At 42.6% G+C, this 13526-nt stretch overlaps 1 protein-coding gene across 1 annotated transcript in view; it reads right to left on the reverse strand.

Annotated features, from left to right (window-relative positions):
- MYZAP (myocardial zonula adherens protein) overlaps positions 1-13526 on the reverse strand; it is an 89812-nt gene that overhangs the window by 62649 nt on the left and 13637 nt on the right. The gene's annotated exons all lie outside the window — the stretch shown is intronic.

Genomic DNA, 13526 nt, shown 5'->3' on the forward strand with positions numbered 1-13526 from the left:
GAGCTGCATGGTATTTGCACATATTTGTGTAGGTGTTAGGTATGTTATCAATTCTTGTAAGGGGGACACAGAACTCTGAACTCAGGTCCCAGTAGGTAAAAGTACAGAGGAAGTTAAACTAAAAAAATATATATGCATGTGTGTGCCTCAATTTAAGAGGGACACTGAGTCCCCAATTCAGGCTTTCGACACCTCTGAAAAAAATTAGATACAAGGTGTCACAAATTGGGCACCCAAAACTGAAGTGCACAAAATCAGTGAACACTGCTGAAAATATGGCTGAAAAATATTTATGCATCTGCTTAACTCTATGCACATGAACAGTCCCATTAAACTCAGCACATAATGTAAATGTTTGCAAGATTGACAAAAAACATACATTTTCAGTTTTTTTCCCCCTCTCTATATACTTAGCAGGACCTGGTAGATTTGGGAACATTCCTGAATGTTGCCCTTAGTCCCTCAGATAAAGATTTTGTAACCAAACACATATTCCCATTCAACAATAAGAACTTTTAAAGTTTTTAGGTGTTGAAACTTATTAAGTTTTTAACACCTCCACCACATTTCAACAGTCTAAATATTCTCCTTCCCCATCAACTGAGGGATGAGAAAGCTGCAGCTCAATTTTCAGTCTCTTATGATGTCACATCCCATTAGCTCTCCAGTTCTTCAGATAACACAGAGAAATAAACACCGACCCAGCATGCTCTTTCTAGTATAAAAAAGCTAAAATGCTGGTGGGGGATGAAGAACAAAGGGGATTACTGGAGTTCACCTTTAAAGTACTAAAATTAAAGGAACCAAAAATACATCTCCTGGAACTATTCACAAGACAATGAGCTGGCAACTGTAGTACATAATCAATTTGTACTGTATTCTTAGACACAGTACATGAGTTAATCTCTCTGTTTAGAGATTGTTTTTAAAGGATACCTGGTACTGATTTGGAGCAAGCTAGTTTGTCTATATTAGATAATCACACACTACATTAGCTGTGTACGTAACTGGGAAAACAACATTTACCATACAAATGAAAAAAGGAAATATTGCTGTAGCTTTGACATTTAAAAAAAATACATAATTGTGAAATATTTCCAAGCTTCTGTTACACTGATATTTTCTCCTCAATATCATATACAAATATCACCCAACCCCCTCCCACCACATTAAAAGAACATTAAAGTTACAAAGATCGAGCCCTCGAAAGTTAGGAAGTTCCAGAAATAAGGTTGCCTGTGTAACCTTAATTCATAGACTTTGTGCATAAGCATGATGATACATTCTCTAATTCCATGTTCACATGCTTCTTTTTTCAACAGTACCTCTACTTCATTCATTGCACAAGATGGACCTGCTCAGGGGATGAATCAGGATTGTGTAGTAAAGGTGGCTGTTGTCTAGAAGACCACTGCCTCATTTATTGTACTAGTTAATAAGGCATGGCAGGAAGAGAAGGATGGTCTTATGCTAACAGCAGTTGAATGGTGCCCTGGACAACTGGATTCTATTCCTACCTCTGGCACACAGAGTTCTGGTGTGATGCTGGGCAAGACACTTAAAAAAAACAAAAAACACCACATCAAACATTTCATGGGTAGTCATTACTTATGTGTTCCTCATTTTCTGAGTGCCCAGCTTGAGACCCTGGGGTCTGATGTGCAGAACACTCACACTCTGATTTGCTAAACTCTCACAGCTGCAACTGAAGTCAAGAGGAGCTGTTATTTGAAACTATCAAGTGCTGTATCATGCTAAGCACCTGAAAAAAATCAGGTCTTAGACATCTCAAATTGAGCATTGCATCACTACCAGTCCCAGTCTCTTTGCCCTGACATTCCCAGTTCCTCCCTCCCAACTCTTCCCACCCCTGTATTTTTGCCCCAATCACCTCTCTCCCTGGCTTTTTGTAGCAATCTCTTTGTCCAGCCAGCCCCAATTCTCCCATGCACATCCTTGCTCCTTCTCATATCTCAGTTCCCCCACGCACGTCCTGGCTCCTTCTCATATCTCTTCCCCCACCCCATCCCCCACTCATTCACCCCCCACTGCTTTCCAATCCCAGTCTCCTCCTTCAACCACCTTCTGTCTCCCCCCTCCTCTAAGCACGGAGTCTGATCTCAGTGTTGTCATTCCTCCCCAAATGGCTCCCAGATCCCCCATTTTATTTCACCAGCTCCCAGTCCCAGCCTCCTTGCCAAACAAGTCTCAGCCTCCTCTTTCTCCCAACCCCAGCCTCCCTACCATCTCTGGCTCCCAATCCCAGTCCCACCCCACAACTCCCAGTCAGTTTCTCTCTTCCCCCTTTCCTCTTCCTGTCCCAGGAAATCTCCTTGTCCTAACTACTCCTTTCCTTCTTCCCTGGTCCAGGTCTTCTCCCTTCTGTATTCCTCCTCCATGCGGTCTAACCTCATTCTGAGAAATGACTGAAACTTATGAAAAATTCAGAAAGCATTTGACAAGGTCCTCATCAAATGTTCTTAAGCAAATTAAGGAGTCATGGGATAAGAGGAAAGGTCCTCTCATAGATCCCTCACTGGCTAAAAGATAGGAAACAAAGGGTGGGAATAAACAGTCAGTTTTCACAGTGGAAAGAGCTAAATAGCAGGGTTCCCCAAGGACCTGTACTGGGATCAAAACTGTTCAACAATGACCTGGAAAAGGTGGTAAGAGTGAGGTGGTAAAGTCTGCCGACAATGCAAAATTACCTTATATGGAAGCTGTTCCATAACCCTAAATCACTTTTGTTGCCCTTCTCCATACTTTTTCCAATTCTAATACACCTTGTTTGAGATATGGTGTCCAGAACTGCATGCAGTATTCAAGGTGTGGGCATACCATGGATTTATACAGTGACATTATGGTATTTTCTATCTTATTATCTATCCATTTCCTAATGGTTCCAAACACTATGAGCTTTTTTGACTACAGATGGACATTGAGTAGATGTTTTCAGAGAACTACGCACAAGGACGCCAAGATCTCTTTCTTCAGTGGTAACAGCTAATTTAGAACCCATCATTTTGTATGTGTAGTTGAGATTGTGTTTTCCAATGTGCACTGTTTTGCATTTTCAACATTACATTTAATCATTTTGTTGCCCCATCACCCAGTTTTGTCAGATCCCTTTGTAACACTTCACAGTCTGCTTTGGACGTATCTGTAGATCATAAGAAGAGCCATACTGGTCAGATCAATGGTCCATCCAGCCCAGTATCCGGTCTTCTGACAGTGGCCAATGTTCTTATGTTCTATAAAATCATGAATGGTGTGGAGAAAGTTAATAAGGAAATGTGATGTACTCTTTCATATAACACAAGAGCCAGCCATTGAAATTAATAGGCAGTAGATTTAAAAAACCACCATCAGGAACTATTTCTTCACACAAAGCACAGTCAACCTGTAGAACTCATTACCAGGGAATGTTGTGAAGGCCAAAAGTATAACTGGTTTCAAAAAAAGAATGAGATAAATTCATGGAGTATAGGTCCATCAATGGCTATTAGCCAAGATGATCACGGACACAACCCTATGCTCTGGATGTCTCTAAACCTCCGACTTGCAAGGAGTTGGAATTGGACAACAGGGGATGCATTACTTGATAAATTGTCCTGTTCTGTTCATGCCCTCTGAAGCATCTGGCCCTGGCCACTGTCAGAAGACAGGATAATGGGCTACATGGACAACTGATCTGATCCTGTATGGCCCTACTTATGTAAATTCAGGTTGCAGTAAACACCCAGAGCATGGAAAATTTCAACCCAAATGGTTAAAGTGATCACAAACTTGTAAGCAACTGTAAAAAGAGTCTTATAATGGGAAATGTTGGGCAACCTTAATAAAAAAAAATGGTGCTAACAACCTCATCTACTACACAAACGCACGTGCACTTGCAGTGCAACTATCAACATACAATTCCACGCTTTAAAAAAATAAAATACAAAAATCATCACAGGCATATTTTTGTATGCCAATAATCAAAGCTACATAATCACATACTACTCTACCCGTCATTAAAAAAACATTTACTTTGTTGAAAACACAAAGAAAGCAAGCTTGTTTTACAGGAACTGGGTGAGACATGATTTAAGACTAGCTTTACATTTCCTGGGTTATACAATTCGTTTGGTAGTTTCATATCAACGCCACCTTAAATAATTACTTGCATTAGAGCATTAAAGAATAATTTCCGTCTCCCAGATGCCCAAAACAATAATCATTTCAATTGTGGCAAATTACTTCAGAAAGTAATATGCTTCTAAGGACCTGAACATTATCCATGGAACAGCTACTGCCTAGCAAGTATAGCTTTCAAAGTCACACAACTGGTTTATCATCATTTTAATGGAGCTCTAGTAGCTGAACTTCTTGATCTCCAGTAACAAACTTCTACTGGGTCTCCAAAATGTTACAGGACTCATTTAAAAATCTTGCTTATAGGCATTAACATGGAGATTAGGCAGGGAGCTATACAAATGACTGATTTTTTCGAGTTTGCTGGCAGTTCCAAAAAGACAGAATTGTTTAACAAACTGAAAAGTTAACAAAAAAAAATTGCTCTGAATTTTAAGATTTGTTTTAAAAATTACATAAAATGAGGACCTTTATATGAAATGTCACTTTGAATAGAAAAAGTGAAAATATTTTGTTTTGAAAGCGTGGAAACAAAGTGTTTAGATTTTTTCTTCCTTGTTTTCAACAGAAACAATTCAGCAAATTCAACACAAAATCATGAAATGTTTGGGTTGACCCAAATGTCCATTTTTGCTGAAAAATTTTTCAGTTGGAAAATTTCAACCAGCTCTAGTTATAAACTTTCTGGCCACAACTGGGCTTTTCCTATATGCCATGGAACATATCTGTGCAGAATGCCTTGGGAAGATCTTTCCTGGCAAAGATCTAGTAGATTCAAACTAACCAAGATCTGTATCCATCCAAACCACATGGTCCCCCAAATACACTTATTTCCCATTACACACACAGGTGAGTAGATTTACATTTACAGGACAATGGAATTGTACATATGACATGTAGGTATATATATTACACAACCACTGCTTACACCTCTAACCATGCCTTTTTGTTATCACCACCTGCTCCAGGAATTGTGCCTCCTTTCAGGCTGTTCTGTAAGTTTAGAACAGTGTCCCAAGCTTCCTCCCTCTTTCTCCTCTCTTACAAAAGAGAGAGTTTAAAAATTCCTCTAGTTTGAAAAGCATTCCACATCTAATAAGTACATGACATTGTACATTTGTTCTCTGCTTTACACTGTATTGTTTTGGTTTATAAGGATCGGTTTCAGTTTTGGTACAGGTTTCAGAGTAGCAGCGGTGTTAGTCTGTATTCACAAAAAGAAAAGGAGGACTTGTGGCACCTTAGAGACTAACCAATTTATTTGAGCATAAGCTGTTAGTCTCTAAGGTGCCACAAGTACTCCTTTAGTTTTGGTACAGTTTTCCCATTGTTCAATGCTGTATAAAATTGACGGCACTATCTATGTTACTTTCCCTTTTACTGTCATTTTTCTCATCTTTTCCCTCCTTCCCTCCACTCAAATCTCTTTCCACCCCTGCCTCTCCCAACTCCCCCAAAGAAGTTGGTAGTTCTATCATTTAAAGTTTATTTTTTCTAAACTATTTGTAGAAGGGTATAAGGGCACTACCTGGCCACGGTGCACCAGGGTGTTAATCACAATTCAGCTGCCTGTTTCACTTGCACAGCTACTCAGGGGAAGGGCTAGTGAAGTGGCCACCTGAAAGGCAGAAGGAGAAGAATTCCTTGGGGAAGTGCAGGCTCACACTCAGGGGTCAGAGAATGTCTTACCAATTATCTTGACTTATTTTACATTCTTGCTATAAAACACTTACCATCTTTCAAAAGAGGATCTTGCTGACTGCAACTGTTTTTTCTCATGTTATTCCACCAGCATGCACCTGACATTACCCACCTCTTCCAATTTGCGTTCTCCGAGCACTTACTTACCCCCCCCCCCCATCTCTGGTCAGTGTTTCCCCATCAATATTTTATCTTTTTTCTCCTTTTCTTTCTTGTTCCCCTGTCATACCCCCTCCCTACCATATTCTCTTTCTCCCAAATCCCCAGGGTCCCCCTCTCCCTAACCGAGCACCATGGAGCGCTAGAGCCTTCACAGACAGCAAAATCTGTTTAAATACATGTTTACAGCCACACCTTTTCCGCATTCCAATACAGAGGGGAGCCAGGCTGGTAGATCCTCTCCCCCTGCTCATGTATTCAGTGATAAAGGAGTAGAAATGGTAATCACCACCTCTCTCTGCTGCATGGTCAATGGTGAGGCAAGTGATAGATCTCTCAGTTGGGGATATTAAAAGTCAATGTGTGTCTTCAAAATGTTCAGGACCAGATGAGCACTGGTTAGGATCATTGCATTCAGCTGCTGAGCTTACTAAGTAAAGTTGTCAATGCTGGTGGACTTTAAAGCCAAGATCCAGCCTAACCACCCCCATTTCTGGTCAAAACCATCACATTACTGCTAGAGAAATGTAAAGGAAACAGTTTTAGCTACCACGGCATTGCCACACACTCATCACTGTGATATCAGAGCACTCCCTGAGCAGATACTATAGAAAAAGCACTGCATTTTATTTTAAAACTATTCTAACATGCGAGCTGCTGACCTGAAATTACAGGCTTATTTTGAGTGATTTCTGAGTCTGTGCTGCAATGTAAGTTAGTAGTGAGAATATACCATTTGCATGCACAGCAAATGCTACATGAATCTACAGTAGCTTCCAGGGATATGCTTTGACTTGATGTGCAGTAGCACAGACACAATACATAGGGTGATGTCTAATAACGATCTTCTTTTCTTTGAGATATGCTATTTATTATTCAGTTCCTTGCACTATTTTAAATAGACATAGACACCTGAGATGTTGCAAAATTCCTGCTAATTACTAGGTGTCCTGTTTATCTCTCAACCCAAATAATAGACTGTTTTTATGGTGGCTCTGCTTCATACCAAACTGCCTAAGGTGCAATAAAGTTCTATTCAGAATATAAAGTGCTGCTTTTTGCTTCCTCTTTTATAGGCAGGCATGATGCCTATTAATTTACATGTACAATAAGAAACACATGCCAAGGAGAGCTTTCCCACAATCAATATCCAATATTCCATTTTAAAATCAAATCAAAAGATATGTTCTAGACTTTCCTATCACTTCAGATTCCTCCTAAACAAGAGGGCAGGGTACACTCTAGGCATCCTTTTAAAAAAAAAGGAGTAAACCAATCTAATTTAATGATTAAGACACATCTTGGTGTGTTAGGTTGAGAACCACTGATCCAATTTACCATTGTGGGCCGCATCCAATACTACCTATATGGCCCTGAGGATGTCACATGGGCCACAGTTGTGTGCTGACTGGACCACAGGTTGAGAACTACTGGTTTGGATACACAACAGTGGATTCATGTAGGGGTGTGGGTGCGTTTAATAAGAACTTAAAAGTTTTAGCAAAACCTAATTGTCAATTACCTGTAATATCTCAAATCAATTCCTTTGGCATCTACTAAAAGTAGTTAAAATAGGTTTCTTATTTCTTCCTATTCCCAGAGCTACCAGAGTATCTGCTATATCAGTTCTGTCTCCCTTTCGTTTAGAATACGAGTTACCAATGATATAGACAGCGATAATGTTCACACAGTTGATTAACTTAGATTTCCTGTAAAGAAGAATAGCATCTTTATTATATCTATTCCATCAGCCAAAATTGCTCTAATGTGATAGATTATTATTTTTTATATTACTTTGGTGTTCATGAAACTCATATTACATTCAGCCTCCTTTGCAGATGCTACATTATATTTTTAAATGCATTATGGATATGGAAATGTGTCAATACATATCTATACAAGCATTATTTCTTGAAATACAGCATATATGAAATATAGACTGAAAGAAATACACCAGTTAACTTCTATGATTCTATAACATTGCCAGGAACTTTAGAAAATTCAAAGAGTATCACAATTAGCAAAAACTATCACATATCTATCTACCAGTGCAGTAGCTGATTTTATAACATATACTGTAGCCTAGTAGTACCGAGCTGTTATATACTGCTTGTCATCAGTAGATCTCAAAGTGCTTCACAAAACCTACTTTAGCGGTGCTCAACCCTAGAGAGACTATGTCTCACCCAAAGGAGGTGCAGAGAACCCCAAAATACTCAGAGACACGTTATGAGATGACATTAGTGCAACTGATTTTTCACTTCTTACTAAAAGAGTATCAGCTAGAGAAGACTGTAATCCAGTGCCATACCATGGTATTTTTATAACTCTTTGGCACTCCCTTTGACACAATACTACCCCTCTAGCTCTTATCCTTCTCAAGCAGCTGGTAGAGATGGGAAGGAATCCTGGGAATTATCCATTTGCTCATCTGTTGCCTTGTCACATGGAAAGCATTCTGCTGTTTGCTCTTAGACTCCACAAGAGTTACATGTGGTTCAACAGTCAGGTAGAGCTTCGTAGATCAGAGTTGGGCAGTGCCACAGGACATGCTACCTCACCCTTTCTCTTTACAAGCAGTCCTCACACACTCTTACTTAAGTTCACCACAGCATATTATATTTGTCTCATGCAGTTTCATGTCCCATCACCATAAGGCTTTTCCCAATCTTCAAGGTACTCCTTGACAGAGGGATGATGGTCTCACTTTTGAGATCCTGAGCTTCTTTGCCCTTCCTTCCAGCCTTTGCCCCTCTCTTCCGTTTTTTTTTTAAATGTCCCAGCTGATGAGCTGAATCACCTTGTTAGTTGTTTAGTCATCCAGTCCCTAACCAATTATCTCCTCAATTTGGGGATATTTGCAAGGTGCATTGAAAGATGAGTCAGCCTTAAACTATTCACAGTAACAGGTTCTTAGGCCTTCTCCTCATTGCATTGTTAGCCTGAGCTGCAACTTGAGTTTTGCACCTAACCTGACTCCAGTCCATGCAAAAATCTCTAGCTCAATTTAAATGGTGTTTGAAGCTCATGCTAGTTAGAATGGGAATGCAGTATCTTGAATTACAACAGCTCAACAACTACTAATTCAATCACTCTGGGCATGTCTACACAGCAGTTTAAGCCCAGGCTCAATCTAACCTCCACCTTTGTATCCTCACTGCAAATATGCTAACCTAGGGCTCTTTCCCAGGGTCCCAAGCAATGTTCTCTCTATTTTTTTCCATCCATCTGCAGAATAAATTTTGTTATGTGCACCGAGGTGATGTATGCCACCAGTAGAAGAAACAAAAATCCTAGATATAATATATATTTTTTAAAAGTTACCATAGGGATAATTACTCCAGCCGGGATAGGTTAGGCATTTTAGATCTCACTACTCAAAGAATTAAATTTAAGTGTAAGAGAGAAATAAAAATTATGAAATGCATAGACCAGTCAAAAAACTAAAATAACATTTTGAAAGAGTAAAATTACACACACACACACACATAGTGTGTGTATGCTGGCTGCTCGGGAAGTTTGAGAGACACCGTGCACTGTCTCTTTAAGGCACTCACTGAAAGCTCTTCTGTTCCCCTGAGCCCTGTCTCCCCACCCTGGCTCTGCAGAGATGGGGGACATGAGCAAGAGAGAGGGAGAACACGCGCTCACATGCACACTGGCTGCTGGGGAAGTCTCTGAGACACCGTGTGCTGTCTCTTTAAGGCACTCACTCCACCCAGAAGGCCTGTTCAGACTTCAGCAGCTCTCTCCTGCTCAAAAGTCCTGAGCCCTGTCCCCTCTGTCCTGCTCTGTGGTGATGGGATACAGGGGTGGGGGACAGGGACACCCTGACATCAGCACCCTCCTTCCCCCCACTCTGCACAGCCAGCAGGAGGGTCCCAGGAGCAGCTGCAGGAGCAACATGGCTGCAAAAAGCAGCAGAGAGGGGCACCTGAACACATGCTGCCAAATGCGTGCAGCTCTGCTAATCAAGTGCACAGCATTTGAATCTCTCCTGGCAGGCCGTGCGGCCACGCAGCTTAGAGGGTACACAGGCCAAGACCCTTCAGGGCTGGAGGGTCTGAGCCCATATTAAGTTGGGACCTAGGGTCCGAGCCCCATGGCTTCAGCTTGATGTGGGTCCTAGAAGTGCTCCTGGGTATCCCAAAGTTCCTGGCAGCAGAGGAGCAGCAGTGCAGGCAGCCAGAAGTGCCATTACTGTCTGGCCGAGCATGCTACCCCTTTCAGCTCCTCCCACAGCAGCGACTCTGGCTCCTCCTCACTGCTGTGTGGAGCTTGCCCAGAGCAGGGAGCAAAATTGACAGGGAGGAGGTGGCTCCCTGTCACTAGGATGTTGGATTAAAAATGCAGTGTAGATGGTTGAGACCAGGATTCCCTGCCACAGGTCAGTTAAGTCCCAGTAACCCTTGGTGTACATTACTGTGTACACATAGCCTCTGTGAGGGTGTTGTTTTGCAGTGTGATCACTCTCAGTAGGCTTGAGTGGAGCAAGTTGAGTGTTCTAACTGAAGCTAACTAATGCAGTAAAGACAAGCCCTTTTGCCTTCTATGACAAGATAACTGGCTCTGCGGATGAGGGGAAAGCGGTGGACGTGCTGTTCCTTGACTTTAGCAAAGCTTTTGACACGGTCTCCCACAGTATTCTTGCCAGCAAGTTAAAGAAGTATGGGCTGGATGAATGGACTATAAGGTGGATAGAAAGTTGGCTAGATTGTCGGGCTCAACGGGTAGTGATCAACAGCTCCATGTCTAGTTGGCAACCGGTATCAAGTGGAGTGCCCCAGGGGTCGGTCGGTCCTCGGGCTGGTTTTGTTCAATATCTTCATAAATGATCTGGAGGATGGTATGGATTGCACCCTCAGCAAGTTTGCAGATGACACTAAACTGGGAGGAGAGGTAGATACACTGGAGGGTAGGGATAGGATACAGAGGGCCCTAGACAAATTAGAGGATTGGGCCAAAAGAAATCTGATGAGGTTCAACAGGGACAAGCGCAGAGTCCTGCACTTAGGACGGAAGAATCCCATGCACCGCTACAGACTAGGGACTGAGTGGCTCGGCAGCAGTTCTGCAGAAAAGGACCGAGTGGTTACAGTGGACGAGAAGCTGGATATGAGTCAACAGTGTGCCCTTGTTGCCAAGAAAGCCAATGGCATTTTGGGATGTATATGTAGGGGCATTGCCAGCAGATCGAGGGACGTGATCGTTCCCCTCTATTCGACATTGGTGAGGCCTCATCTGGAGTAGTGTGTCCAATTTTGGGCCCCACACTACAAGAAGGATGTGGAAAATTGGAAAGAGTCCAGCGGAGGGCAACAAAAATGATTAGGGGACTGGAACACATGACTTATGAGGAGAGGCTGAGGGAACTGGGATTGTTTAGTCTGCGGAAGAGAAGAATGAGGGGGGATTTGATAGCTGCTTTCAACTACCTGAAAGAGGGTTCCAAAGAGGATGGATCTAGACTATTCTCAGTGGTAGCAGAGGACAGGACAAGGAGTAATGGTCTCAAGTTGCACTGGGGGAGGTTTAGGTTGGATATTAGGAAAAACTTTTTCACTAAGAGGGTGGTGAAACACTGGAATGCGTTACCTAGGGAAGTGGTGGAATATCCTTCCTTAGATATTTTTAAGGTCAGGCTTGCCAAAGCCCTGGCTAGGATGATTTAGTTGGGGATTGGTCCTGCTTTGAGCAGGGGGTTGGACTAGATGACCTCCTGAGGTCCCTTCCAACCCTGATATTCTATGGTTCTATGATGCTACAGCATGGAACAAAGATGGGTATAAAATTCAGTAAGTGCTCAAAATAAAATTCTTAGATTAAGGCCTTGTCTACACTATAGAGTTTTGTCAACAACAAAAAGTTTGTCGACAATCAAAAAGCGTTACAACCTCATCGCTATTGCACGTTCACACTACGCTCCCTCTGTCTGCAGGGCACGTCCACAGTTGGTGCTCTAGCATCGACAGTGCACTGTGGGCAGCTATTCGCTTCTGCAGCTAGGGCTTGTGGGAAGGCGGAGTGGATCGCAACACATCATGGGGGCAGGTTCAACATCCCATGATGCATTATTTTCTGTCCCAGCATTCCAGGGTCTTCCGACTACATTTTGTGACATTTTTCCAATGGCCTCTGTTTACTCAGCACCTGCCATCTCTGTGTGAAAGGATGGATCCTGCACTGCTCCTGTTGTTGTCACTGTTATGAACATATAGTGGATGGTCATGCATTATATCATGAGCTCTCAATCTGAACAGGAATCAGAGTTGCCTGACCTGCTGTATGCCATGGAAAGAAACACCAGATGAACTTTTGGCATTCACGGAGCAGCTGCACACAGTGGACTGTTGCTTTTGGGCTCAGGAAACAAGCACTGAGTGGTGGAAGTGCATTGTTATGCAGGCCTGGGATGACGAGCAGTGACTGCAGAACTTTCGGATGCGCAAATCCACCTTCCTGGAACTGTGTGCGGAGCTCACCCCAGCCCTGCACTGCAAGGACACCAAAACGAGAGCTGCCCTCTTGGTGGAGAAGTGCATGGTGATCACAGCGTGGAAGCTGGTGACTCCAGTCTACCACCATTCGGTCACGAATCAGTTTGGAGTTGGAAAGTCGACCGTGGGTGCCGCGTTAACACGTGTGACCAGGGCCATTAATCACATCCTGCTACGAAGTACTGTGACTCTTGGCAATGTGTATGAACTAGTGGATGGCTCTGCAGCAATGGAATTCCTTAACTGGAGGGGCGATAGATGGAACGCATATTCCAATTTTGGCCCGGGACCATCTAGCAACAGAGTGCATGAATAGAAACTGGTACTTCTCTATAGTATTGCAGGCTCTTGTGGATCACCATGGGCATTTCACTGACATCAACGTGGGCTGGTCCGGGAAGGTGCTTGACCCATGTATCTTCAGGAACACTGGCCTGTACAGAAAGCTGCAAGCAGGGACTTTCTTTCCAGACCAGAAGATTCGGGGGGTGGGGGACAGGGATGTTGAAATGCCCACAGTGATCCTGGAAGATCCAGCATACCCCTGACTCCCAAGGATCATGAAGCCTTAGAAGGGAAACCTGGACAGCAGGCAGGAGCACTTCACCAACAGGCTGAGTAGGTGCAGAATGACCATGGAATATACATTTGGCAGATTAAAAGTGCACTGGTGATGCCTTTATGGCAGATTATGGGAATGTTTTCCTCACTTAGATCTAGTCATAGCTGCCTGCTACATAATCTTTGTGAGGAGAAGGGTGAAAAGTTTGACCAGGGATAGAGCACAGAGGCAGCTTGCCTGACTGCTGATTTTGAGCAGCCTGATACCAGGGCTATTAGAGGGGCACAACAGAAGGCAATTCGAATCAGGGAGGCTTTGAGGAAACATTCTGATAATGAGAACCAGTAATGTATATTTCTGTTCAGTAATCTGTTCATTATTTTGAATTTTCTTATTTTGCCTAACACTTGCGATGTTTCCCGAATGGGATGTACCATAAGCAAATGATTAAACAACTACATGCATATGTTTTA

Source organism: Caretta caretta, chromosome 10 (assembly GCF_965140235.1).
Source record: "Caretta caretta isolate rCarCar2 chromosome 10, rCarCar1.hap1, whole genome shotgun sequence".
Lineage (NCBI taxonomy): Eukaryota > Metazoa > Chordata > Testudines > Cheloniidae > Caretta > Caretta caretta.